The sequence below is a fragment of the Phoca vitulina genome, unplaced genomic scaffold (genome assembly GCF_004348235.1).
Source record: "Phoca vitulina isolate PV1807 unplaced genomic scaffold, GSC_HSeal_1.0 scaffold35, whole genome shotgun sequence".
Classification (NCBI taxonomy): Eukaryota; Metazoa; Chordata; class Mammalia; order Carnivora; family Phocidae; genus Phoca; species Phoca vitulina.
In genome coordinates this window covers 7,152,707-7,179,788 of record NW_022589738.1, presented here as the reverse complement: position 1 = coordinate 7,179,788, position 27,082 = coordinate 7,152,707, and the positions used below count along the sequence as shown (strand labels likewise).

The following is a 27,082-nucleotide window of genomic DNA, read 5'->3' as shown; positions in this document are numbered from 1 at the left end:
CTTACCTCTTAATTAGATAAGACTGCAGGTTTATATTGGCTATAGAAATGGGTAGTAATATCAATGATAGAACCCATCCACATATTAGGCAGCACTCTTAAAGTAGATAGGAAATACATAATATTAACTGACACTCTTGTAACATTTTCTATTAATAGGATCTTTTCCAAGCACTCGATAAACTTAACATACATAATCCTTCAAGAGTTCTGTGAGGGGCTGCCCGGGTGGCTCCGTTGGTTAAGTGTCTGGTTGGTTAAGCATCTGACTTTGGCTCAGGTCATGATCTCATGGTCATGGGATCAAGCCCCACGTTGGGCTCCGCACTCAGCGGGAGCCTGTTTGTTTCTTTTCCTCTGGTCCTCCCCCTGCTTGTGCACTCACTCACTTGCACGCGCTCTCTCCCCATAAATAAATAAAATAAAAAAAAGAGTTCTGGGAGGAAACTGTTGGTATTTTAATAGAGAAGGAAACCAAGGTACACGGAGGAGCTATGCCCAGAGTCACAGCCATTAACTGAAAGATCTGGAATTCACACCCAAGCATTCTGTCAACAGTGTATATGCTCTTTAACCCTGGGAAAAACAAGTCACTGGAGCTTATTTGAATATTTTAATGTTATTTTTATTCACAAAGGTTTTAAAACATAGGGCCAAGCTAGAACTTGACAACTGAGGGTTCTAGAGGGGAGGGGGGTGGGAGGATGGGTTAGCCTGGTGATGGGTATTAAAGAGGGCACGTTCTGCATGGAGCACTGAGTGTTATATGCAAACAATGAATCATGGAACACTACATCAAAAACTAATGATGTAATGTGATTAACATAATAATAATAAAAAAAAAGTCAGTAATTATTCAGCCCCATTCATCTAATAGGGTTGACAGGAGAGAACTTCATTAAATTGGATCATTGTTTCAGTGTTACCCAAGCAGGTTGTGGGAATTGAATATATCCAGATATTCGTTCTTTGAAAATGGTAAAGCATTGTTATCTCTGCCTGCTGACTTTATCATTTGCTATAGCTGGCTATCTTAAAACCATACATCCATGGTTTTTGATATGCTTTAAATACTTAGTAATGCACAACATTAATAATTTAAGGAAACTATATGATTATCTCAAAAGATAACAGTTACAATTTAATAAAATTTATTCAGGGTAAAATTTTTTAGTAAACTGGGATGAGAATATTTTTATCTGAATGATTATGGCAAAACTGATAGCATTTTGACTGAGATGGGGAATACAAGGAAGATGACTATTATCACTACCCCTCTTCATCATGATAGTAGAAGTACTAATCAGTGCAATAGGCTGAAAAAAAAATGAAATTATAGAATTGGAAAGAGAATAGCAATCATCTTTATTTGTGGATTGTAGCATTGTATTCCTGTAAAAACAAAATAATCTTCAAAAAACAACCTGAGTTTAAAAGCCTTAGCAAGGTTTCTGGACTTAAAAAAATCAGTATAGTAAAATTAGGTAGTGACTTGAGCGAAAATTGCAGATTAGGCCCTTCCATAAATCCTCTTCTCCATAAAAGCAATGAGACCATGGAAAACATTCTCAGCATCAAATTTTTTTCCAAACTCTGGAAATTAAGCAAAGGTCTTCAGCAATCCAGGTAGTGTTTATTGAAAAACAATGACTAGACTTTTGGTTTTGGCTCAGGTCATGATCTCAGGGTCACAAGATCGAGTTCCACGTCAGGTTCCATGCTCAGCATGGAGTCTGCTTGAGATTCTCTCTCTCCCTCTCACTCTGCCCGCTCATGTGTGTGCACGCTCTCTCTCTCTCAAATAAATAAATCTTAAAAAAAAGTGACTGAATCTTGTTACGTATAATGACCCTCCACTCCTTTTTCTGAGGTAACTCTTAAAACCAGCAACCTGGGGACAGGAGTAAGCTTGGAGCTCCTTCCAAGCCCCATTCCCAGAAAGTTGTCATTATTTTCCCTGTCTGGTTGGTCCACGGAAGATCTTACTCTTAATACTGTCTTTATTTGACCTGATTGAGAGTTCACATAGTATTAACAGCCTTTTATGGGGATGAGTCTTGAAAACAATAAAAGGCAAATACTTAACATTGCAGTTGCCTATAGTAGAAGCTAAAAGTTGAAGTAAACAATAGGCTAATCCAAAAGCTTGAAAGTAAAATCCAAGTAACAAGATGTATATGCAATGCTTTGAAAAGCTGCAGTATCTTTCTCAGAGTCCAAAAGGCCATGCACACGCATAGAGCTTTGTACATACCCAGAATTGTACACAGTGTAGGAAAGCCCTAAGAATATTCTAGTCTCTAACCTCAGGCTGAGCTTAAAGTTTTGCCAATATAGGAAGTGAAGATAAGAGTTATACAGTACCTTGCTGAACTTTGGTATCACCAACCTGCACACACAGCCCCTTAGGAAAGATTGCAGATTTATTGGTTCCAGGAATTTAAGCAAATTTCTGTCTAATCATTAGTTGGCCTGTAAGATGCTGAAGAGAGACTTCAGTGGCCACATATGACAAAGACTGTCAGCTGTCTTGAATTCAGAAAAGTCACTAAACACACAAAATAGTAACAGGCAAAAAACAAACTTTGGGGAGGGAGTACAGTCTAATCTCCAGAATTGCCACATTATATTAGTTTAAATGCCCAGTTTAAGAAGAAAAATACTAGTACTTGCTTTGGCAGCACATACACTAAAATTGGAATGATAGAAGATTGGCATGGCCCCTGTGCGAGGATAACCTGCAGATTTGCGAAGCATTCCATAAAACAGAAACTAGATGTGGAAAAAAAAATTAATGGCCCATCTCTAGGAAGAAAAAATAAAAGCCAACAATTTTCTCTAAAGCCCATATGTTGGACTTAATGGAAAAAGTTTAAATCAGCTAGTTCAACTATGTTTAAAGAACTGAAAAAAAAAAAAAGTTTAAAGAACTAAAGGAAAATATGAGCATGTGTCTCACCAAAAGAGAATATTAAAGAAGAGATAGAAATCACATGAAAATGGATAAAATTTAGAATTTCTGGAGTGGAAAAAAATTGTAAGAATATTAAATATCAGGTTCTGTGTGTAAGGAGCTTGGAAGTCACCATTCTGTCCTAACATCCGGTGAGAAAAAAATGAACAGACTTAAAAATGAACAGTTCTCCTAGGATCCATAAAAGAGATGAGGACACAAGGAAGACTATAATTCTCAAGATCAAAGAAACATAGACAAATACTGGGAGTCAAAGATCACCAGAGTAGAGACTCATGAGTGGAAACTATCACATGAACAAGTACAGGGGTAGGAAAAGTTGACCTGTAATTGTTAGAGGCTCATTGTGACACCCTACCCTCCAAATTTTGTGGGATTTACCTCCAGGAGCTTTACCAGTTTCATACAATAAACATCACAGAAAATGGCCTTCCTGCTTTTGGCAGGGGGATGGAAAAGTAACTCTTTTAATATTTGCCAGAGACACATTGTTCTTTTTAACAATGCCTGCCCTCAAGAGAAACTATTTAACCAGAGCCTGACTGACCTGAAGGAAGAGAAATACCTAATCTAGTCAGTCCCAGACTTGCATATGAGAGAAAGGAAATACTCAACTCCAGCCTTCTAGAGCCATCCTGCCCTACCTAAGGAAGGCTACATACTATATAATTTCAACTACATGACATTCTGTAAATGGCAAAACTATGAAGACAGTAAAAACTTCAGTGGTTGCCAGGGGTTGGGGATGAATACACAGAGCACAGAGGATTTTTAGGGCAGTGAAAATACTCTGTATGATACTAAAATGATGGATACACATCATTATACATTTGTCAAAACTCATAGAGTGTCCAACAGCAAGAGTGAACATTAAGATAAACCATGGACTTTGGGTGATAATGGTCTGTCAATATAGGTTCATTACTTGAGAACAAATGTACCACTCTGGTGAGGGATTTGATAATGGGAGAGTCTATACATGTGTAGGGGCAGGAGGGACATAAGAAGTATCTGTATATTACACTCAATTTTCCTGTGAACCTAAAACTTTTTTTTTAAAATGTCTTAAAAATACTAACTGTAGATGATCAACAGGTTTTTTGAGTGGGCAGAAGAAATTATTAGCCATCTTGAAAATAGATCAATTGAGATAATCCAGTCTGAACAACAGAAAGAAAAAAGAATGAAGAAAATTGAAATGAGTCTCAGAAACCTCTGAGACACCCTCAGGTGTATTGAGATATGCATAGTGGACATTCCAAAAGAAGAGATGAAGAAAAGCACAACAAACAATATTGAAAGACATAATGGCTGAAATATTTTCAAATATGATGAAAACACTAATCTGTACATCCAAGAAACTCAACAAATTCCAAGTAAGATAAACCGAAAGAGATGCGTACATGGACACATCTTAAGAACAGCTAGAGAGAAGCTCTCACATAACCTCACATACAAAGGTCCTCAATCTGATTAAAAGCTATTTACTCATCAAAAACCATGGTGGTCAGAAGGCAGTGGGATAACATACTAAGAATGGTGATGGAAAAGAAAAAAAGTCAACCAAGAGTTCTATATCCAACAGAACTACGCATCAAAAAAGTGGGAGAAATTATTACATTGACAGATAAACACCTAGAGAATTCATGGCTAGTAGATCAGCCCTACAAAATATAGGAAGTTCCCCAGGATGAAATGAAAGGGAAATTAGACCATAACCTGCAAGAAGGAAGAGTGGTGGTTGATGAAACATAAATGACAGTATAAGGATTTTGAGAAAATCCTACACAAAATAATAGAAAAGTGAAGGAAGCAACGTATTAAAAGGAATTATAGACCATGTTCAAGTAGAATTTATTCCAGGAATGCAAAGTTGGTTCAAAATATGAGAACCAATGATCTAATTTACCTTATTCATAGAGATTCAGAAAACACATGCTAAAACAAATGCCAACAAAGCATTTGACAAAATCCAACTTTTCATGATTAAAAAATATATTCAGCAAACTGGGGATAGAAAATATATTACCTTTCTATAGCTGCTGGACCAAATTATTATAACAGTCACTTTTATAATACGATTTTTTCTCTTTTTTTAAAAGATTTTATTTATTTATTTGACAGAGAAATAGCGAGAGCAGGAACACAAGCAGGGGGAGTAGGAGAGAGAGAAGTAGGCTTCCCGTGGAGCAGGGAGCCCGATGCAGGCCTCAATCCCAGGACCCTGGGATCATGACCTGAGCTGAAGGTAGACGCTTAACGACTGAGCCACCCAGGCACCCAATACAATTTTTTTCTTACTTTACAGTTTCATGTCCAAAATGAGCCAAAATGAGCCTCACTGGAATAAAGGTAACAGTTGGGCTGCATTCATTTTTGGAGGCTCTAGGGGAGAATCTCTTTTCCAGACCTAAGTAATTGGAAAGATACCCCATAATCATGAATTGGAAGACTTAATCATTTTAAGATGGTAATATCCCCAGAATGCATCTACTGATTCAAGAAATTTTCTACCAAAACTCTAGCTGTCTTTTTTGTTGTTGCAGGAATTGAAAAGTGGATCCTAAGTATCATATGGAAATTCAAGTGATGCAGTATAAGCAAAACAATGTTGAAAAAGAATAGCAAAGTTGTAAGATTGATTTTCCATTTTCAGAAGTTACCACAGAGTTGGAGTAATCAAGACTATTACACTGTTATGAGGATAGACATATAATGGAATGGAATTGAGAGTTCAGCAGTAAACTCATAAATTCATAATTGATTTTTTTTTAATCAGAGTTCCAAGATTCTGTGGGGGGAAATAATATTTTCAACAAATTTGGTGGAAAGACAACTAGATATGAAACTGAGATGCCACTCCCACCATTTACAAAAATTAATGAACAAATACCATATGATTTCACTCATATATGGAATTTAAGAAACAAAAGAGGTGAACATTAGGGGAAGGGAAGGAAAAATAAAAGATGAAAATTGAGAGGGAGGCAAACCATAAGAAATGCTGAACTCTAGGAAACAAACTGAGAGTTGCTGGTGGGGAGGTGGGTGGAGGAAAGGGGTATTTGGTTGATGGGCATTAAGGAGGGCTCTTGATGTAATGAGCACTAGGTGCTATGCAACAGATGAAGCACTAAATTCTACCTCTGATACTAATAAAAAAATAATGAGGTCAATAATATACTGATACAAAATAAGTTTAATTTTCTCCCCATTAAAATGACTGTTAGATTATTGGTCTGCTTTTAATAAGAGATTATAAAAGGTTTTTCTTTACCTTTTGTATTATCTGCCAAGGAAATATTCTATGTCTTATCAAAATAAAAAAATTAAAAATGGATAAAAAACTTAAGTGAAGAACTGAAATGATATTTTTATAAGAAAACAAAGACCCAAATCTTCCTCATGCTGGATTAGGCAATGGTTTCTTAAATGTGACCCCAAAACCACAAAGAGCCAAAGAAAAAGTAGATAAATTAACTATGCTGAAATAGAAAACATTTTTGATTCAAAGTAAGCTATCGAGAAAAGTGAACATAGAAACCACAGAATGGGAGATAATAGTAAATTGTATATTTGATCAGAGTCTAGGATCTAGAATTCATAAACAAGTCTTAGAACTTAATAATACAAAGGAAATTAACCCAATCAAAAATGGGAGGATGCTTTGATGAAATATTTTTCTAAAGAAGATATAAAAAGAGCCAATAAGCACATGAAAAGATCCTCAGGATCATTAACCCTTAGGGAAATGCAAATCAAAATAAGAGAGACCACTTCACACCCACTACAATAGGTAGAAAAAAATATGCACATTAGTAAATTTGGTGTGGATATGGAGAAATTGGAACCCTCATAAATTGCTGGTGGGGATATAAAATGGTGCAACTCTTGTAGAAACTGGTTCGGTCATTCCTCAAAAAGTTCATTGTAGGGTTACAATATGGCTCAGCATTTCATTCCTAGGTACTGAAAATAATTGAAAGCACAAAATAATTGTACATGAATGTTCATGGCATTGTTGCTCATAATAGCCAGAAACTGGAAACCATCCATATGTTGGTAAATGGTTAGACAAAGTGATATATCCGTACAGTAAAATATTCCATCATAAAAAGTGAAGAAATACTGGTACATGCTACAATATGGATGAATCTTTAAAACATGCTAAGTGAAAGAAGCCAAACACCGAAGTATACATATAATTTCAATTATAAGATATCCATAATAGAGAAATTTATGGAGGCAGAAAGTAGGTTAATGGTTTCCAGGGGTTGTGGATGGCCATGGGAAGTGAATGTCAATGGGCATGTGGTTTCTTTTTGAAGTGATCAAAATGTTCTGGAATTGTATAATGCTGACAGTTGCTCAAGTTTGTGAATATACTAAAAATCACTCATTGTACACTTGAAAGGGGTAAATTTAATGGTATGTGAATTATAGCTCTATAAAAATTGAAAATATATTGATGAATATTTAGAAAGTGAAATTTCTAAGAAAGGAGCCATTTACAATAGCATCAGAATCAAGTACCTACAGGAGAATCAAACAAAAGATGTATACAACCATCACGGAGGAAATAATAAAACTTTATGGAGAGATAAAAGAATTAAAAAAAAGGAAAAACCTCCCTTGTTCATGAATTGGAATGTTCAGTATTAAAAAGGTGAAAATTCCCTGAAAACTGACTGTAAAACAATCAAAATAAAAATCACAACAGGTGTTTTGTTTTATTATTTTTTGCTTTGCAATTCAGCTAGCCAATTCTAAAATTTATAGCAAGCTGTAAATGGCTTAGGAAAGCAAAGACATTCTTGAAGTGAAACAAAAAGGCAGAGCTTCTATAATATAACATGGCATATAAAACTGTGGTAAACAAGACCATAGACAAGTAGACCAATGGAACAGAATAGAGAGCATGGAAACAGATCTTGGCATGATACTACAGGTGAAAAAATAAACTTAGATCACAACAAGTTTAGAACCAATTCTGTATATAACAAAAGACAGCAAGTGTTGGAGAGGATGTGGAGAAATTGGAACCCTTGCTCATTGATGGTGGCATTGCAAAATGGTACAGCTGCTGTGATAAACAATATGGAGATCCTGCAAAAAATTAAAACAAGAACTAGCATATGATTTGGCAAACCCTCCTCTGGGTATTTATCCAAAAGAATTAAAATCAGGATTTCAAAGAGCTTTTAGCACTTCTATGTTCATGGCAGCACTATTCACAATAACCAAATGTGGCAACAACACAAATGCCCATGGACAGATGAGTGGATGAGAAATGTAGTATATGTAAAAATGGAGTACTATTCAGCCTTTAAAAAGAAATTCCGCCGTAAGCGACAACATGGATGAACATCGAGGACATTAAGCTAAGTGAAACCTTGTCACAGAGAAACAAATAGTACATGATTCTACTTACATGAGGTATATGTAATAATAAAATTAAGAGAATCAGAGAGTGGTTTGGTGGTTGCCAGGGGCTGGGGGAGGGGAAGGTGGGGAGTTACTAATCAACAGGCATAAAATTTCAGTTAAGCATGATGAATAAGCTCTAAAGATCTACTTATAACATTGTATCTTTCATCAATGATAATGTAGGCTTAAAATTCATTACGAGGGTAGATGTCATATTCGGTGTTCTTATAACAATTAAATTAATTTTTAAAGAAACCAATATATGAAATGTTTCCTTTTGTTGTTTATGAGTATGAAGATAAAAAATGTTATGACAGTAGATGGACTGAAATGTTACTATAATTCATTTCCTGCTGATCATTCATTTTATAACTGCTTTCCTGAAACCCAGGGTATCAGTGGATTTCTATACATAAATTTATACTATATACATATAATAACTAATACTTTTGTAAAATTATAATTTTCTTTATCAGATCACTATGCTATCAGAAGGTATTTTTATATAGTTTCATAATATGCTCAAGTCTGCTATTAAATGACATATGTGTTCCTAAAAATCATTGCATTGTGCAAAATAGTGGAATAAAAGCCATAGGGCTTACAGAAAATGGAGATAAAGGAAAAGCACTAAAAAAAGTTTTGTCATTGTCACATAAAATACATAGGGATCTAATGAGAATGATATCACAATTTTATACATGTTAGATAGGCAGTTAATACGTATATAAATACTTCAGTAAGTCAGGTACTTTACCTCGTAAAAGACCTGAAATTTGCTTGTGCACACGGGCATGGGGAGAGTTTGTATTTGTGAGTTATTGTGAAGTGATAGAAGGTGAGCTATCTGAAATCAGAAGTAAAGTTGTAATACGAGATGTGATTGTGGTCATAGCTGGTATATGCTTGAGGTGTGTGCATATGTTTTATATGCTTCTGCATTGTTCCGTTCAGTGAGCTGCAATTTTCTGAGTTTACCTAGTAGTTCTCATGGAAAAAATCCTGCACAAATGCAGCACATAATTTGTGTTACGCTTATATTGTTCCTAACATTACAATTGCACTGAAACAAATTCATGTTCTCAGAACAAGTGTTATAGCAGAACTGATTGTAACTCCCTTTTGCCCTCCTGAATACTGAGAGATTTCAAATGTAATTCACCGAGTATGCCTTACTTACATTTATATTTCCAGTGGAATACTACATGTAAATTTGTATCAAATCTAAATAACATAAATTTAATACATAGTATTTGAAATAGCTCTGTAGGATCCATATTGGCTGTTGTACTTTATTTTGCTTGCACATAATTCATATTAACTAAATTTGGCGGCTTCCAAAGAGAGTAGAAGTAAATGTGTATACTGAATTACAAGTTAATTCTTTTTTTAAGTGGTAAGGTTCCTAAAGTTAAATATATAGTATGTATGTTAATTCCCATGAAGGTAATAAAAAATTCCTAAAATGCACTTACAGAGTTCATCATTAGGTATAATTTCACCCTTGCCTGTATGAACACAGTTCTCCATAAAATCAAATCACTGGGCCTGCCTGGTGATGGGTATTAAAGAGGGCATATACAGAATGGAGCACTGGGTGTTATATGCAAACAATGAATCATGGAACACTACATCAAAAACTAATGATGTAATGTATGGTGATTAACATAACATAATAAAAAAAATCTTAAAAAAAAAACATCACTAGGAACAGCATATGCGTCTAAGAGCAGAATAGAGTCATAACGCTGGTAAGAGGTTTAATGTTCTGGGGATCAATAAGATACCTAAGTGCATTCTTAAGATGCTGGTTGTGCAGTATTTATTGCTTTTGATTGATTACTGAAATATGAAATACCGCATTTCCATAAGTAGTTCTTTTTCTCATAAACAAAAGGCAGAAATCAAAGGGGAAAGTCAAGCTCTCAAAGAAGACTTGGGACATTTTCCTCCATAGGAAATAATTATGAAATAACTACAACACAGAAACCAAAACTAATGATGAAAACTTAATTTGGAAATGTTAAAAGCCAACACGCTGTCAATGTGCCAAAGGCCACATATATAATTAAAATGTAAAAAATAACTATTATAAATACTTAGTATAAGGCATTTTAAAAATATTTAAAATAAAAAAATTGATAACTTTATATAATAATAATTGCTTGGCTTTTAATCTGATTGGGATACATTTTTAGTGCATTTCAGTATAAAAATACATTTGAATCCTTGAAATTTCTGGCACATTTTGAGAATTAGAGCCACTAAATAAATCAAGCCACTCATAAGTACATATTGCAAATGAATTTATTCTTTTATTTATTAGAACTACATCAGAATTATTAGTTCATTATGTCTTTATAATATTTTCTATGAAAGCCTCTTTATTTTTACCTCATTTGAACTGTCCAGTAATCCCGAGAGTTTGGCTTGGAATGTTGAAAGTATAAATGATTTTAGAGTTAAGCTCATTTTACCAACAAGGAAACTGAGGCCTGAAGGGGAAGAAATGAACTTTTATCACCCTATGGTTTAGAACCAATTCTGTATAAATTCTTCCATCTATTTTCTTCCTTGATAAATTGCTATACTTTGTTACTGGTGGCATCAGAGAAATAGAATAAAAAAAGACTTACCAACTCAATACGTTCTTTTTAAAAGTGAATGGTTCAGTTATTTTTAAAAACACTTTCCATGTTCTCAGAACCATGATTAAGAATGTTAGAAAATTCCTATGATTGATCAAAATGTAGCTGTGAGAGATTTCCCATATAAAATAAATTAATAACAAAGCAAATTGTACAAATCACAGCGGAAGGCACAGGTTGGGGGTGAGACCTCGTGTTATATATGGAAAGAGCATTAGGGCCAAAGTATTCTTAGGTCATGTCAAAGCTCCTCTATACCAGTGCTTTTTGACCTTGAGTGGGTTTCATGGCCTAAATTTTCATGCATTAGCATGAGAAGAGTCATCTTTACATTTCACTGTTTTAAGGATTGAATAAAATAATATGTAAAACATATCTGGTTCTAACTGGAATAATAGATTTTTTTTTTAGATCTTATTTATTTATTTGACAGAGCATGCACAAGCAGGGGGAGTGAAAGAGGGAGAGGAAGAAGCAGGCTCCCTGCTGAGCAGGGAGTCTGATGAAGGACTGGATCCCAGGACCCTGAGATCATGACTGGAGCCGAAGGCAGATGCTCAACCGCCTGAGCCACCCAGGTGCCCCTGAAATATAGATTCTTAATAAAAGGAAGGGCCAGGAGCACCTGGCTGGCTCAGTTGGTTAAGTGTCTGACTCTTGATTTCTGCTGGTGTCATAATCTAAGGGTCTCAGGATGGAGCCCCATGTCAGACCCTGCGCTGGGAGGTGAGTCCACTTGAGGATTCTCTCCCTCTCCCTCTGCCCCTCTTCCAGCTCGTGTGCTCTTTCTCTCTAACATAACTAAATAAATCTTAAAAAAAGGAAGGGCCATTAATAGTTATCAGATGAGCTAAGAAAAGGAAAGTATTATGGTACAATTATAGAACATATGACCTTCCTTCCTTATAATAGAGTAGGTATGCGCTAGATGAGAAATTATTGATGGGAAGACAATTCAGGATCAAAGGCATGAGATAAGCTCACTGTGAAGATGCAAGAAATAAAATGACATTTTTTGGTGAATAGGACAAGCTGAACTACTACATATATAGAAGTAGTGGTATGTACAGTTAAAAGTAAACTAGGATCAGACAGTGGAAGGCAAAAAGCCAGAAGGCCTAGTTTAGAAGTGAACCCATGGGTAGTAGAGAGCATATAAAAGTTACTGGAAAGGGATGCCTGGGTGGCTCAGTCGGTTAAGCGTCTGCCTTCGGCTCAGGTCATGATCTCAGGGTCCTGGGATCAAGTCCCACATCGGGCTCCTTGCTCCTCAGGGAGCCTGCTTCTCCCTCTCTCTCTCTCTGCTTGTGCTCTCTCTGTCAAATAAATAAAATCTTAAAAAAAAAAAAAAAATGAAGCTCTAAAAAAAATAAAATTAAAAAAAAAAGTTACTGGAAAATCAGAGGGAGACAAACCATGAGAGAGTCTGAACTCTGGGAAACAAACTGAGGGTTACAGAAGGAAGGGGGATGGGGTGATGGGGTAACCAGGTGATGGGCATTAAGGAGGACACCTGTGGTGATGAGCACTGGGTGTTATACGCAACTAATGAATCATTGAACACTACAACAGAAATTAATGATGTACTACTATATGCTGGCTAACTGAACATAACAATAATAAAAAAAAGTTACTGGATAACAGAGGTGGTTAGAGTAAGATTTACAGGGTACACAGATTGGAAGTCAGGGGAAAAAAGAAATTTATAATCGACCCTGTATATTTAGGGTCATTGTATTTTATAATCTTGTAATGAATGGATTGGTGTACTTTATAAAACCAAATTTTAAAAGGTTAAAATCCTAAAACTTAGATTAAACTCCCTTGGTAAATGATTTGTAAATAGTTTGCCAATTTAGTTTTAGATTGGAAGATATAAGTGAACATAAAGTCATTTCTGTGACTCTGGAGTCAGGCTAAACATGAATTTAATAATAATAAAAGTTCTATAGAACAAAGCCAGAGATAAAATATTATTATGGGCCTTGTATCCTCCTCTCATTTTTGAGTGCACATCCTACAGGAAACTGAGGCAAGAGATGTGAATCTGCTGTTTGCTCAGAACCCCGAATTTCCATGTGCCTCTCAGAATGGAAGTACTTAACTTTCCTAAGTGTGAGGCATATAAGACCAAACCTAATGACTGTTTCTTCTGGAACCCCACTGAATAAATAGCTGTCTGTACCCATTATGAAGGAAAACTTGTCTGGTGGCACTTACTGTGATATGTTTGTCCCCAGTAGAGTGCCATAAGTGAGCGATGTTGGTTCCCAAGGTGATACATTCCTAAGGCATTTTTAATGATAATTTTTAGTACGTATGTTTTTCTTTTAATTTCAGAACATAGCTCTTTTAAGATCGAGCTGCATTTTCATAATAAAAATATTTATAGCAAAGGAGTGTACATATTTTGTCATAGACCTATGTAGCACATTATGGGATTGCAGCTAAAAGTGTGTTTGATAATCAGCTTGGTTTCCTTAGATCCAATTACTTTATATTTTGCTTTCCAAAGGACATTACACCCTTGTTGAGTTATATCAGAGATCATTTTTTGGTAGTTAGCATACTTAAACTGAAAAATAGTGTTTAGGAGAGAAATATTAAAGCATTGAATAGGGAAAGAAAAAAATAATTTTTGACTTTTGTCTTCTTTTCTTCACTACCCTACGTAACTCAGAGAAACACACCCAGAAAATACTGGTGAGTTCTTTAACTTCAGGAAATCATCCTTTTAAAGGCTGGTGTTAAGTGTATACAGTAAAATATGTGGTTTCTGTGTTGGACCCCAGAATGCTTCACGTAACTTTTATAAAAACTGTCTTGTCTCATCTGAAGTGATAATCCTATTGTAAATACCAACCAAGTCTAAGAACAGGTAAATTTCTTACAGGTATACGGGGCTTGGGAAAATAGTTTGAGTGGATGCATTCAAATAAGTCACAATTATTATATCCACGATTAACTTAATTATAATGTACCCAGGAACACAACTCCAGAACACTGAGTCCTGTGTGATGAATTAAAGATAGGCTGCTAAATTTGTTCTTATCATAACACAATCTTTTGGTTTAAGCCATTTGAATTTTTATTAATATTTTTATGGATATTAGCTGAGTTTCTATTTTGAATTAAAAGAGCAGAGATATATAAAGGCATAATTCCCTTGAGGTATAATATCAATCTTTTGTTCAGTGGTTAAATGTTTAAAGTCGTTAAACACTGGCAAGACCAGCTACTAATTTTAGTAGCCCAAACTTAATCTCTGTATGCAGTCATGTACAAAATAAATTTCAGCTTATTTAAAATCAGATTGAGCCAAGGAATATGCAGGAATTAAGCATAATGTTTTACCTTTATCAACTTGAGCACTTGTATAGGTCCTCTTTCAAGTAGAGGTAGAGTAATTTGAAAGGGGGAAGCACTGTTAAATTGTAGATTTTTTTTTTACATCTTATATCTCACTTCTAGAAATACTTAGCTTCTTGAAAAGTACTTAAAGCAGAGTTAAATTAGCTTCTTTTTGTGTATTTAATGATGTATATTTACCTTAGTATTTGAAAGCTTAAAATAAATTATTAGATGCGTTTTTCATGGCTCTCGTCTTTTGGTAAAATGTTTTTTCAGCTTCTGCTATAAACATAACTTCATGGCCTAACATTTATCATTTAAAAATATTAAGTACCCACTAAAACCTGGCACTATGCTTGGCATAGAGGTAAACTGGTGATCAAAAACATATGTCAGTATTTTCATGGAGTTAATGGTTTGGTAGCTCTACCTTAATCCAGTATACACTAGTGTGTCTGGAGTCATTATGATTGTCAAAACCTGATTGCGGGAGGAGGCAGTGTGCTGTCGGGATCTGATGGATAGAGACAAGGGATGCTGCTACCCAGCTTACATTGCACAGAATGGCCACGCACAGAATGGCCACCCACAGCAAACCATTATGGAGCCCAAATGCAATTGATGTCACAGTTGAGAAACGTTGCTCCTGTGTAAAAATGGCATAGATTAAACAATTCCACTATTGAATGCAGGAGTAACTTCCAAGATAACTACTTTGAAAGACAGGAGGCATGGGGATGCCTGGGTGGCTCAGTTGGTTAAGCGTCTGTCTTCGGCTCAGGTCATGATCCCAGGGTCCTGGGATCGAGTCCCACATTGGGCTCCCTGCTCAGCGGGGAGCCTGCTTCTCCCTCTGCCTGCCACTCCCCCTGCTTGTGCACATTCTCTCTCTCTCTGACAAATAAATAAAATCTAAAAAAAAAAATGGAGGCATGGTTTTATGAGAGTCCATAGCAAAGAAATTTGACCTAAGCTGGAGTCAGCGTAGTCCTCTCTGAGAAAGTTATCTGAAATTTCTCTCAAGGTTTAAGTGTTTTTGGGTAGATAATGGGGGGAGGGCATCTTGGAAGGACGGTTCAAAACAGAAGGACTACTGATTGGAGGAAATGAATTCATACCCATGTGGCAGACGTGCAAAAGTTGCTGTGAGATAAGACTGCTGGGGTAGGAAAGCCACAGCTGTGTGGATCCTCTGAGGGATGCGAAGCTACTGATACACGTTGAACACGGTGGGACTGGATTAGATCCACAGGTTTGAAAATACCGCTCTGGCTCAGTCTGTAAAGAGAGAGATTAGAAGAGGGCAGAGTTGCTGGAAGGAACCTAAAATGTTGTGGCAGCTACTATAGCTATGAATTATCTGAATCAACAGTAAAGATAACTGTGACAATATTCATGTTTGTTTCACTCACACATGATAAAAGAAGGCCTTTTAAAACTGTGACTCATAAAGTAAGAGAATAAATTCTTAGTTTTAACCCAAAGGGGGGGGGGGTGACAAAGCTATGCATTTGGCATAAGTATCGTAAGCAAAGACTTAGGCCTCTCTTTCTAAAATGTGTTGTTGCTCTTCCCAAAGACATTGAAATGTAAGGTGCACTGAATTAGCAAAGAAAAATAATGTCAAAAACAAAACCAGAACTTTCCATCCAGTACACAGTGCAGAGAGTGCTATACTTAAGAACCTGACTGAGGATTAAAGTCAAGGAAAGCCACAAAATGGTTAATGTTTTGTAAAGTGGGGCTGTAACTTTCTCCAGAGTCTATAATGGTTGAGTAAGCCATTTCTGCCTTAGCGCAGAGGAAGCAGATTAAATGGGTAGATTTCCCTGAGCATTCTGTTTTGTTCATAGGTACCGATGAAATATTGGAATTGCTGGCAAGGTGAATGACTAGAAGTAAAGGTACTTCTTCCTGTTTCAGAAGCTATTATTTTTCTACCTTTCCCAATACAGTGAGGGAATTACCAAATCCTGATTTAGGGACTCTTAGCTGTTTTAAAGTTGGAGGTGATAGGGAAAAAAAAAAAAGTAAAGTATTATGAATTGTAGCTAACAATTAGTTAAAACGAAATTATTTTTTAATCTTAAATGGAAGCTTTTTAAAAAATTTCTAGAAAATGTCTAGTTAAGCCTATTTTGTTTAAATTTGGTAGAAAGTAGAGTAGTGAAATGATATTGATTCATGTGCAAGATGAAACATAATCTCTGTTTATGAGATGACATTAAAGCCATTTAGTCCGACTCATACTGAGAAAGTAAAATTCTTCCACAGTGAGCTTTGCACATGATAACTAGCCTCTGTTTGAACAACCTCAGAGAGGAAGAATTTAGGAGATGAGGCAGATTATGGCAATGTAGAAGGCAGTAGGCTGTGTAGAAGAATTATTTCTGATAAAATATTATTGTAATCAGTTCCTGCCCTTAGAGTTGTCCTTAGGATCCCCTTTCTTCATAAGCAAAATAAAAGCCCCCTTCCAATGTTCGAGATTTTTCTATTTTAAAACTGCTTATATGCTAAGCTATTTATCACTCTATCCACACTTCTAAAATGGCAGCCAAAACAAATCTGAAGGTACTTTTGTAGATACAGGATGATTGGTTCTGGGAATGAGAACACTATAGTTGGTTGTGATTTAAACATTATATTTCTTATATTTAATTAAATGAATTATGACTTTATTAGTCAGGATCTATAATGGTTTTACTGATGAGGGTCAACATTTAACTAACTGCTTTTCCTTGTAATGGACTTACTAATCTGTTGATTAAGAAGTGATGTGCACACTGGGCGCCTGGGTGGCTCAGTTGGTTAAGCGACTGCCTTAGGCTCAGGTCATGATCCTGGAGTCCCGGGATTGAGTCCTGCATTGGGCTCCCTGCTCAGCAGGGAGTCTGCTTCTCCCTCTGACCCTCCCCCCTCTCATGCTCTCTATCTCATTCTCTCTCTCAAATAAATAAATAAAATCTTAAAAAAAAATGATGTGCACATAACACTGCACAAATCTAATTTCTATGGTGTTTTGCCAAAACTTTCCATATTATTTCATGATTAGAAGATGTTATGGTTTGATGAGCTTGACATTCCCAGACTAATTATACCCAAATAGTAGTCTAGGATGATGAGTTCAGTTTTGGATGTGCTGATTTCTATATTCCTGTGATCCCTTCAAATAGAGATGCCCTCTTGAAAAGTTAAACAGGTTTCCCCCACTCTCCAAAGGTAGAACATTCCTTTTGTAAGCCAATGTCAATAAGACAATAACTAAAGCACGAATATCAGAGTAAGTGATTGGCATGGAATGGATGACCTTGGCAAGAACAGTGTCATTGGAGTAACAGATTTTAAGGGATTGAGTGAGGACTGAATGAGAGTTGAGAACATGGGTACAGTGAATAAAATATAGATTGAAATTCTCTGTTTTGATGGATTTGGAGTTGGTGGAAAGGCTACTGTTAAGGATCCCAAGTCCTAGATAACGATGGAGTAACAAGAAGTTCTAAAGATGAAAATAGGGAGAATTGAGAGTGAACAGTGTTGTTATGTGCTGTGATCAAGGTCTTAAAGTTTTTTATATGAAGGTGAATGAATAATAATATAGAATAGACATTCAGAAGTTTAGCAGTCACAGAACCTCAACCCTGTGGGAGCGATGTGTAGGAGAGGCAGCCTCTACTTTTGAGGGACAGTTAAAGCAGTGAGAGAAGGAACATTCTGGAAATTATGGTATGCAGACATCTCTTTTAGCTGTTAAAGAAATAGGACTCTGGAGATAGGGCACAGAAGGCAAAGCTGGTGAAAATTTGTGGGGACAGTAGCAGCGATTAATAAGGAGACCCAAAAGACTTGTATTTGTGGTTGAAAAAATTACATGGATGTGACACATGTGAAAATGTCAGATCCACAGGGAACTTGATAAACTTGATTCTGTATCCATGTCTGCCATGTGCCAGAGGCCTAACTATGTTGGCTGTCGTTCTGCTTGTGCTCAGAGTATTAAATAGAACATTGATGAAAATCTCTGACAAGGGTGAAAAGAGTGACTAGCAGCTGAGAGACCATTAAAATTATAATTTATCCAAAATAACCTCTTTTTTTTGGATTTTTTTATTATGTTATGTTAATTACCATACATTACATCATTAGTTTTTGATGTAGTGTTCCATGATTCATTGTTTGCATATAACACCCAGTGGTCCATTCAATACGTGCCCTCTCTAATACCCATCACGTCTTGTAATTACCCATCTCTGACTCATGGATTCCTACAGCTTGTTTGGATAGTTTTGAAATCACCCCTCCACCCACCTTTTCCTTAGGACCTTACTTCCTTTTGAAATCCCAAATCTCCCCTTCAGTGTTTGTTCTGTGGGTTCACAGAATCTTGGATGAAATTCATGTAGGAAATTGGGTCACGATCCTTCTGTCACATGTGGTCTTGATGATTTTGTCAAAAGTGCCTAAAACACAAAGTCAAGTGGAAGAAAAACTTAATGGGTTTTTTTTTAATTAATAAGTTAATGAAGGTAAGAGAAAAGTCATTTAAGGGGGTGGATGAAAATGCTTCATTGTTCTTTAAATTGTCTCTTGCATAAGTGGGATCTTCTTACGCTAGAGCTGCTAAATAGCTCAGGAGTAAGGTCTTTCTCACATTGGCCTGATGTGACTACTGCAGACAAACTAATTTATTATTGATGACTTGTGATGCTTTTTTATTTGTCTCCATTTCAGCACTTTTGATATGTTGGGTAAAGTCTATTGATTCATGCAGGTTTGGCTTTTATGGTAATTTACTTTAAGGGAGCCTGGAAGGAAGCTTGCAGAAGAGATGGACATTTTTCAGATCTTACCCAAGTGGAATAAAAGAAACATGAAAGGTCTGTTTTTCTCCAGTTGAGTTAATGATTCTGCTTCGGTTTAACTTGTGGGTGGGTCAGGGTTAGTGGAGAAAGGATGTTGTTAGATGTGCAGTGACACTCATGGTTTTTTAGTGCTGAATGTCAGTGATGGACTATGCACTTGAAAAAACAGAGTTACGTGGAAGGCATGATGCAATTTTGTTTTTCAAAACCTGCAGTACTTCCTCTTTGAGAGGCCTCAGTGTGTTATGGTAAGGGTTTGTTAAATGGATTATATTTTGAAGTATATTGTGATTAATATTCCTGTTATCCCTGCATCAGAAGCATCTGAAAAGTAAAAGTAAATATCCTGTTTTATCTAGCATGTCTTTTCATGTAAATGTACAGTTTCTCTTGATTGGATCTAAATTGTTGAGCAGAGAGAATGCATGCATCTCCTTTCCATGGCCCTCATGGGACATCAAATCGAATTCTCCTGTGTATTGTTCTGTCTTGACTACATTTGTCTGTTTTTATCTCTGCTACACAAAAAGATTACTGAGTTTTATCTTCCCAGTGGGAAACTGAAAAAAAAACAAACTATATTCTCCCCTTACTGGTATGCTTTTTCCAGAAAAAAATGCAACTAAATAAGTTAGTCTTAATCAGTAGATAAGAGAATCCTGAACGCTGAATAAAACTGAAGAGCATTTGGAACCTGGACAGACTACCGAGAGGCGGTAGATCAGGGATTAGAGGAAAGGAAAAAAAAACAACTTCTGTCTGATGAGAAACAATTGAACAGAGACTGAACACAAAGCTTTCAGTTTTATCAGTTAGTATGTACACGTTCTATTAATCTTATTGCTATAAAGCTAGCCTTTAGCTTCTGTGCAGAAAAAGAGCAAATCACAGGAGTTACAAAGCTGTTCTACTTAGATAATTTATGGAAACAAATTATGGTATGCTTTAACCATCTCATTATAGTTTTGAACTTTTAAATTTGTTTTTTTTTTTAAAGATTTTTATTTATTTATTTGACAGAGAGAGAGACACAGCGAGAGAGGGAACACAAGCAGGGGGAGTGGGAGAGGGAGAAGCAGGCTTCCCGCTGAGCAGGGAGCCCGATGCGGGGCTCGATCCAGGACCCTGAGATAATGACCTGAGCCGAAGGCAGACACTTAACGACTGAGCCACCCAGGCGCCCCTTAAATTTGTTTTTGCTTAGAGAAAGGTGAGGATAAATGAAAGTAAGTAGAGGTAAGGAAAGGAGAAAAGGTATAAAAAATGTTACATTGTTAAAAGTAGGAACTTTCTTTTTAGTGGGTATTGAAGACAAGGAACCAAATATTTAGAAAAGGTTTAGTTTCTTATTTGTATTTTTTTTAGAAATAGTTTTAACATGCTTGAGATCAAGTGAACCATTCTTCAACATGTATTTTGCTTTCTCAATGACTTCATTTAATGTTCTTCCTTATCAGGATGTGTGTGTATATGTGTGTGTTGGGAGGGGACATTAGGTGCTGTGTATTATGTTACAGGGGATAGAAGGAAATAAAAAAACTATGTTCTCCTATTCCTTATATCTAGTTGTTGAGAGATTTCATATAATGAACTTTATTTACATTTTATGTACGTAACTATTTACTAAGTGGCTAGATCAGGAAATAATACAGACAGTTTATTGCAGTTTAGATGGAGGGAAAATGGGCAGAGAGAGTTACATGTTAGAAGGGAAGGATTCCAGGAGGAGGTTGAGATTTGGCTTGACCATAGAAATTTTTAGAAATGTACAGCGCAATGATGTGAAATTAGCATGTGGTCAGAGGTGGAGCATGGTAATAAAACAGGTGTTATTCTTGTAGCATATAGCATTTGGAAAGCAGCTGAAATTTGAAAACATGGTTAATTTTAGAGTGTAGAAACATGCACTTCCCAGTCTAAGAAATTAGGACTTGACCTGACATTTTCTCTCTGATACAACTAAAAGAGTTACAGATATTTACTAGAGAAAATAAGCACAATATTACTTCATACAGCTATAGGAACAACAGGTCAAAACAAGTGGAACAGTTCATTTAAAAAGCTTTGATTTCACTCACATGTGGAATTTAAGTAACAAAACAGATGAACACGGGAAGGGAAGGGAAAATAAAGCAAGATGAAAATAGGGAGGGAGGCAAACCATAATGAGACACTGAACTCTAGGAAATAAACAGGGTTGCAGGAGGGGAGGTGGGTGGGGGGCTGGGGTAACTGGGTGATGGGCATTAAGGAGGGCACTTGATGTAATGAGCACTGGGTGTTGTATGCAACTGATGAATCACTAAATTCTACCCCTGAAACTAATAATACAGTATATGTTAACTACATTGAATTTAAATTAAAAATTTTAAAAATAATAAATAAAAAGCTTTTAGGATTGCTGTCTGATTGTGGAGTTCTACCTACAGACTTTAAAGTCCTAGTTGTAGTAAATACTCCTTCACATAAAGAGTTTAAAGATAGGGGCACCTGGGTGGCTCAGTTGGTTAAGTGTCACCTTCGGCTCAGGTCATGATCTCAGGGTCCTGGGATCGAGCCCCGAGTTGGGCTCCCTGCTCAGTGAGGAGTCTGCTTCTCCCTCTCCCTCTGCCCCTCCCCTCGCTCATACGCTCGCTCACTCTCAAGTAAATAAAATCTTTTAAAAAAGAGTTTAAAGATAACTGAGGCTTAGAAAATAGAAGAGAAAGTTGTTATATGCTCCATGGACTTGACAGATAGGGATACAGGGACCACATTATTGGAGAAAATAAGTAATAGAAAATTAGTAAGTTATGCAACTGATGAATTGTTGAACATTACATCTGAAACTAATGATGTACTCTGTGTTGGTTAATTGAATTTAAATTAAAAAAATCATTGCCACATCTTTTGAAAATTTAAAAGAAAAAAGTTACAGGTCTGGTAATAACTAATGAATAAAGAAGAAAACCAGGCAATAAAACAAGACCTACTCTATGGAGATGTTAGAAGATATATAAGGATTAGCGGATGCACAGTTGAGTCAGAGATCTTTGATTACAGTTAAATTGAACCTAGTGGGAAATCTGTATCAGGGTAGATCTGGAGTGTGAAGTAAGCATATCAACCTCTTCTTAGCACTCATCAGAGGCTTAAAAGATTTCCACTGGAGAAAAATGCCACAGTGCCCTCCTCATGAAAGCCCATTTCAAGTTATGGTATGATAGTCACTTTCTCAAATTTGCTGAGTGTCATGATTTTGGGATGCTGTGAGCAGTGTGTTATCGAAGATTTAGCAAAATAAAATATATTTAATAAAAAGATGCAGCCATTTGCCGGATAATACTTTTGCTGAAAAATCATCAGGAACATGGTAGGCAATGATAAGACTATGATAAGAAAGTCTACATGTGTAAATCCAGGCATGAGTTGCTTTTCTGGAAGGCATATTGATACTCTCTTCCAGATCTTCATTGTGAGACACTTTTCCTACTACCTTTCATGTCTTGAACGTTTTAATATTTTTTCTGTGATGGACACTGTGAGTGATACCTTGTGGAGAGGCGTCCTCCTTTAAAGGGCATTGAGTTTGCCCAGGCAGTTAAATTATTTGTGGTTCCTCTTGCATATGTTAGATATGGTTTTATTCTTTATTAACATGATACGATTTTAGTCTTGAGCTTAATTCTAGACCATGGACCTTTTTCTAGGTCACAGAGTATACTGGAAAGGTAAGGCCTTCCTGGGGGTATGAAGGAAGCTATTTATTCCAAGATGTTCAGGGAGGTCTCTCCTCTCTACTTGAGCCATATTGCCAGTGTCCCTAGCATGACATGGCCCCTTACACCACTGCCTGGTGCTTGACAAAACAGCAGGTGATTTCTACTAAGTTTCCCACACTGGAACTGTACTCTTGGCTCTGGAAAGATGATGAATCCCCATGCAACAAACATAATTTTTTGTTTAGAAAGCTTCTCAGTTGGAGAATGAATCTGGTTCTGTTCTATATCTTTTTATAGTCACATTTTCCCCAGCTTTGAATGCCAGTTGGTTAAGTGTCCGACCCTTGATTTTGGCTCAGGTCATGATCTCAGGGTTGTGAGATCAAGCCCCCTCCCACCCTCCCCACCCTCTCTCTCAAAACAAACAAACAACAACAACAACAAAAACACAACAACAAAAAAAACCAGCCAAAATGAACTTGCAAGAAAAGAGTAAGATATGGGGGAGGGGAAGGCTCATATTTTCTGAATTCAAAACTTACCAGAAAGCCACAGTAATGATGGAGTGTGATGCTGGCATAAGGATAAGCATAAAATGATGAAATAGAATTGATAGTTGAGAAGTAAACAGATACACTGATGATAAGTTAATTTTTAACAAGGGTGTCCAGATAATTCAATGAGTGAGAGAATAAGGTTTTCAACAAATGGGCCAAACAGGATATCCGTGTGAAAAAGAAAAGAAGACATTAGATCCTGATCTCACTCTATACACAACTCAAAAGGGATACTAGACCTACATATAAGAGCTAAAAGTACAAAACACTTGAAGAAAACATAAGAGTAAACGTACCTGACCTTGGTTAGGTAATGGTTTCTTAGATAACAACAACAGAAGTGTGAGTGACAAAGATTTAACAAATTGGACTTCATCAGCATGTAAGACTTGTGTACTGCAAATTATACGGTCCAGAAAATGAAAGACAACCCACAGAACGGGCGCCATATTTGCAAAATATATATTTGATAAGGGGTTCCCACCCAAAATATATAAAGAACTCATAATAATAAAAAGAAAAATAGCCCAATTAAAAAGAGGCACATAATTTGAATTGAAATTTCTTCAAAAAGACATTGCTCTGAGTAGTACAGGAAAAGATGCTCAGCATTATTAGTGATAGGAAATTGCAAATCAAACCCACTATGGAATAGCGCTCCAATTCCAGCAGGAGAGCTGTGACAAAAGGCAGACAAAACAAGTGAGATGAACACATGGGAAAATGAAACCTTCATACATTTCAGGAGGGAAGGTAAAATGGTGCAATTGCCTTGGAAAACACTTTTGTAGCCCTTTCAATGTTAAACATTGAGTTCCTATATGACTCAGCAATCTCACTCCTAAGTATATACTAATAAAAACACATACACGAAACATGTGCTGGGTTATTCACGTTAGCATTTTTCATGTTACTCAGAGCGAACAACTATGTTGTTTAGCAGCTGGCAAATGGATAGATTTAATGTGCTATATCCATACAATGGACTATTGGCAATAAGAAGAATGAAATACTGATGTATGGCATGAGCCAACTTTGAAAACGTTATACTTAGTGAAAGGAGCCTGTCACAAAAGACCACACGATCCATGATTCCATATGAAATGTCCAGCATAACAAATGTATGGAGATACAAAGTGGACTAGTGATTGCCTAGTGCTGGACATTGGGGGAGGGAGTGATGTCAATGTGTACAGAGTTTCTTTTTAGGATGCTGAAATGTTTGAAGATTGTGGTAATGATTGTACATCTCTCTGAATATATTAAAATGAATTATAGAATTAAAATTGATAGGTTTTATGGTATGCAAAGTATATCTCATTAAAGCTTTTAAAATACATTCTGGCATTTTATTTACTCTAAAACTAACTTCCCTCCTTTGGATCAAGGACATAAAGTAAGCGTTAAGTTGAATATTTTGGCTATGCTAGTCACATGTAGCCATCTAAATTTAAACTAATTAAAATTATGTAAAATTTAAAATTTAGTACTGGATACATAATGGTTCCTTCAAGAGCCACATGTGTCTAATGAATATCTTACGTGTTATCATGGCAAGTTCTATTGGAGCTGCTTTACGTGATTTAACTCCATTGGAGGTAGAGTTTTGCTGCAGTTTTCCCACAATCCAGTGGTAAATACTGAGGCCATTTTTGGGAAACTGCTAAAACTCCCACTTAATGCCCTAAAAGCAGCTTTTTTTTTTTTTTTTTTACAGTGATTCCCCTTTTTTTTTCTGGCTTTTATATGTTGCTTATGTTTCTCTTGAAGTGTGAGAAAGTTCACTTGCTGGTCCAAGTGAACACAGCAGTTTACTCACAGATCCACAATTGAGAAAGTGACCTAATTTTCGGGGGAAGGGGAGTAAGTTAAGATGGACATATAGAAGAGAGACCATCAGAACAAATTAGATCTTTTCTTTTTAACTTGCCATTTTGCAAGTTTTTTTTTTTTTTAGAATGCAGAGGCAACAAGTTATATTTTAATGTAATATAGACACAAAATTGAAACATGTCTAATTCTCATTGTTCTCTCCTTTTCCCTGATAATTTTTGGTGGTTTTATTGCCAACTAGAGATATCCACACAAGTTTACATAACCAGAGAGCAGTAATAAAATTTCATAACATATTTATGTATTTTATTTTTTTCTTGTTACAAAAATAATAGCTTACTACAGAAAATTTTTAAAATGCAGATAAGCATGGGAAAGAAAATAAAGATTACCTATAATTTCAGCACCATATGGAAATTGTATCGATGTTTTATGTTTTCTGTATGTTATATATTCTCTTCATGTATTTGTATTTTTAAATGTCCTATTTTGCATGTTGTTTTATAATATATAAATATAAAATAATTATACAATATATAATATATAATATAATTATATGTAATTATATATATAATTATATAATATAATAATATAAAATATAAAATTTTTAAATTGGAGGGCTCCTGGCTGGTTGTCAGAAGAGCTTGTGACTCTTGATCTCATGGGTGTAGAGATTACTTAAATAAATAAAAATTTAAAAAAAGATCAGCTCTACATTGAAATATTATGATTTTAAGACTATGCCAATAACTAGTATTTAAGTTCATTCTCAAGAGTAAACACATTGATTACTTTACAACTAAAGTGAAATAGCTGTAAGTAACTGTGTGACTGTTTACAAATCTTGATATTTTTTAAACAAATAATGCCCCCCAAATTTTTCAAAGTTGTTCTTTTCAGGTAGTTTTAACTATAGGATCTTCAGAGTTCTGGTGATAAATGGCATTCTTCCATAAATGGATTCTTTTTTTTTTTTTTAAAGATTTTATTTATTTATTTGACAGATAGATAGCACAAGTAGGCAGAGCGGCAGGCAGAGGGAGAGGGAGAAGCAGGCTCTCCGCTGAGCAGGGAGCCCGATGCGGGGCTCGATCCCAGGACCCCAGGATCATGACCTGAGCCGAAGGCAGCCACTTAACCGACTGAGCCACCCAGGTGCCCCCATAAATGGATTCTTGAGGAAAATTATTTTAGTCATGTCATGGAGTATATTTATTCATGGCTATTTTCTTTTCAGAAAGCTTTATTAAATGCAGCAACTCTCAAAAGTCAAAATGCATTCTATCTAAAACTTTTGCTTCCCATGTTCAGTTCAAAGGGTTGAAAAGGCCTTTCTGTTCTGGGTTGTAAATTCAAATGTGATTCTGGTTGGTATTTGACAGCTGTATCAAAACCTGCGCTCCGAATACAGTTGCACTCAATCTACTGTCTAGTGTTAACATGACACAAAATGTAATCACATTTGACTTTGATGAAGGAAGCCACTCTGTACAGTGGATGAGAGACTGAGTTATCCTGTGCTTTTTCTGATTTCTCTCTACCAGTAGAGAGATTGCGTAAGTACATATATGCTACTTATACACATACCTATATGTACATACACACATATGTACATGTATTTTTCTGGACAGTTTGGTTTTCTTGAGGGTGTCATTCAGTAAAATTTAGTGAAATATACATCCTTAAATTGGAAGCTTATACCTTCTTCACTTATTTGTAGTGGAAGAAAC

At 36.0% G+C, this 27,082-nt stretch overlaps 1 protein-coding gene and 1 non-coding gene across 10 annotated transcripts in view; both read left to right on the top strand.

Annotated features, from left to right (window-relative positions):
- Nucleotides 1-27,082, top strand: part of DMD (dystrophin) — a 2,446,616-nt gene that overhangs the window by 112,228 nt on the left and 2,307,306 nt on the right. The gene's annotated exons all lie outside the window — the stretch shown is intronic.
- Nucleotides 2,665-2,767, top strand: LOC116646206. The gene has a single exon (XR_004302100.1). It is a non-coding gene; the product is annotated as a U6 spliceosomal RNA (small nuclear RNA).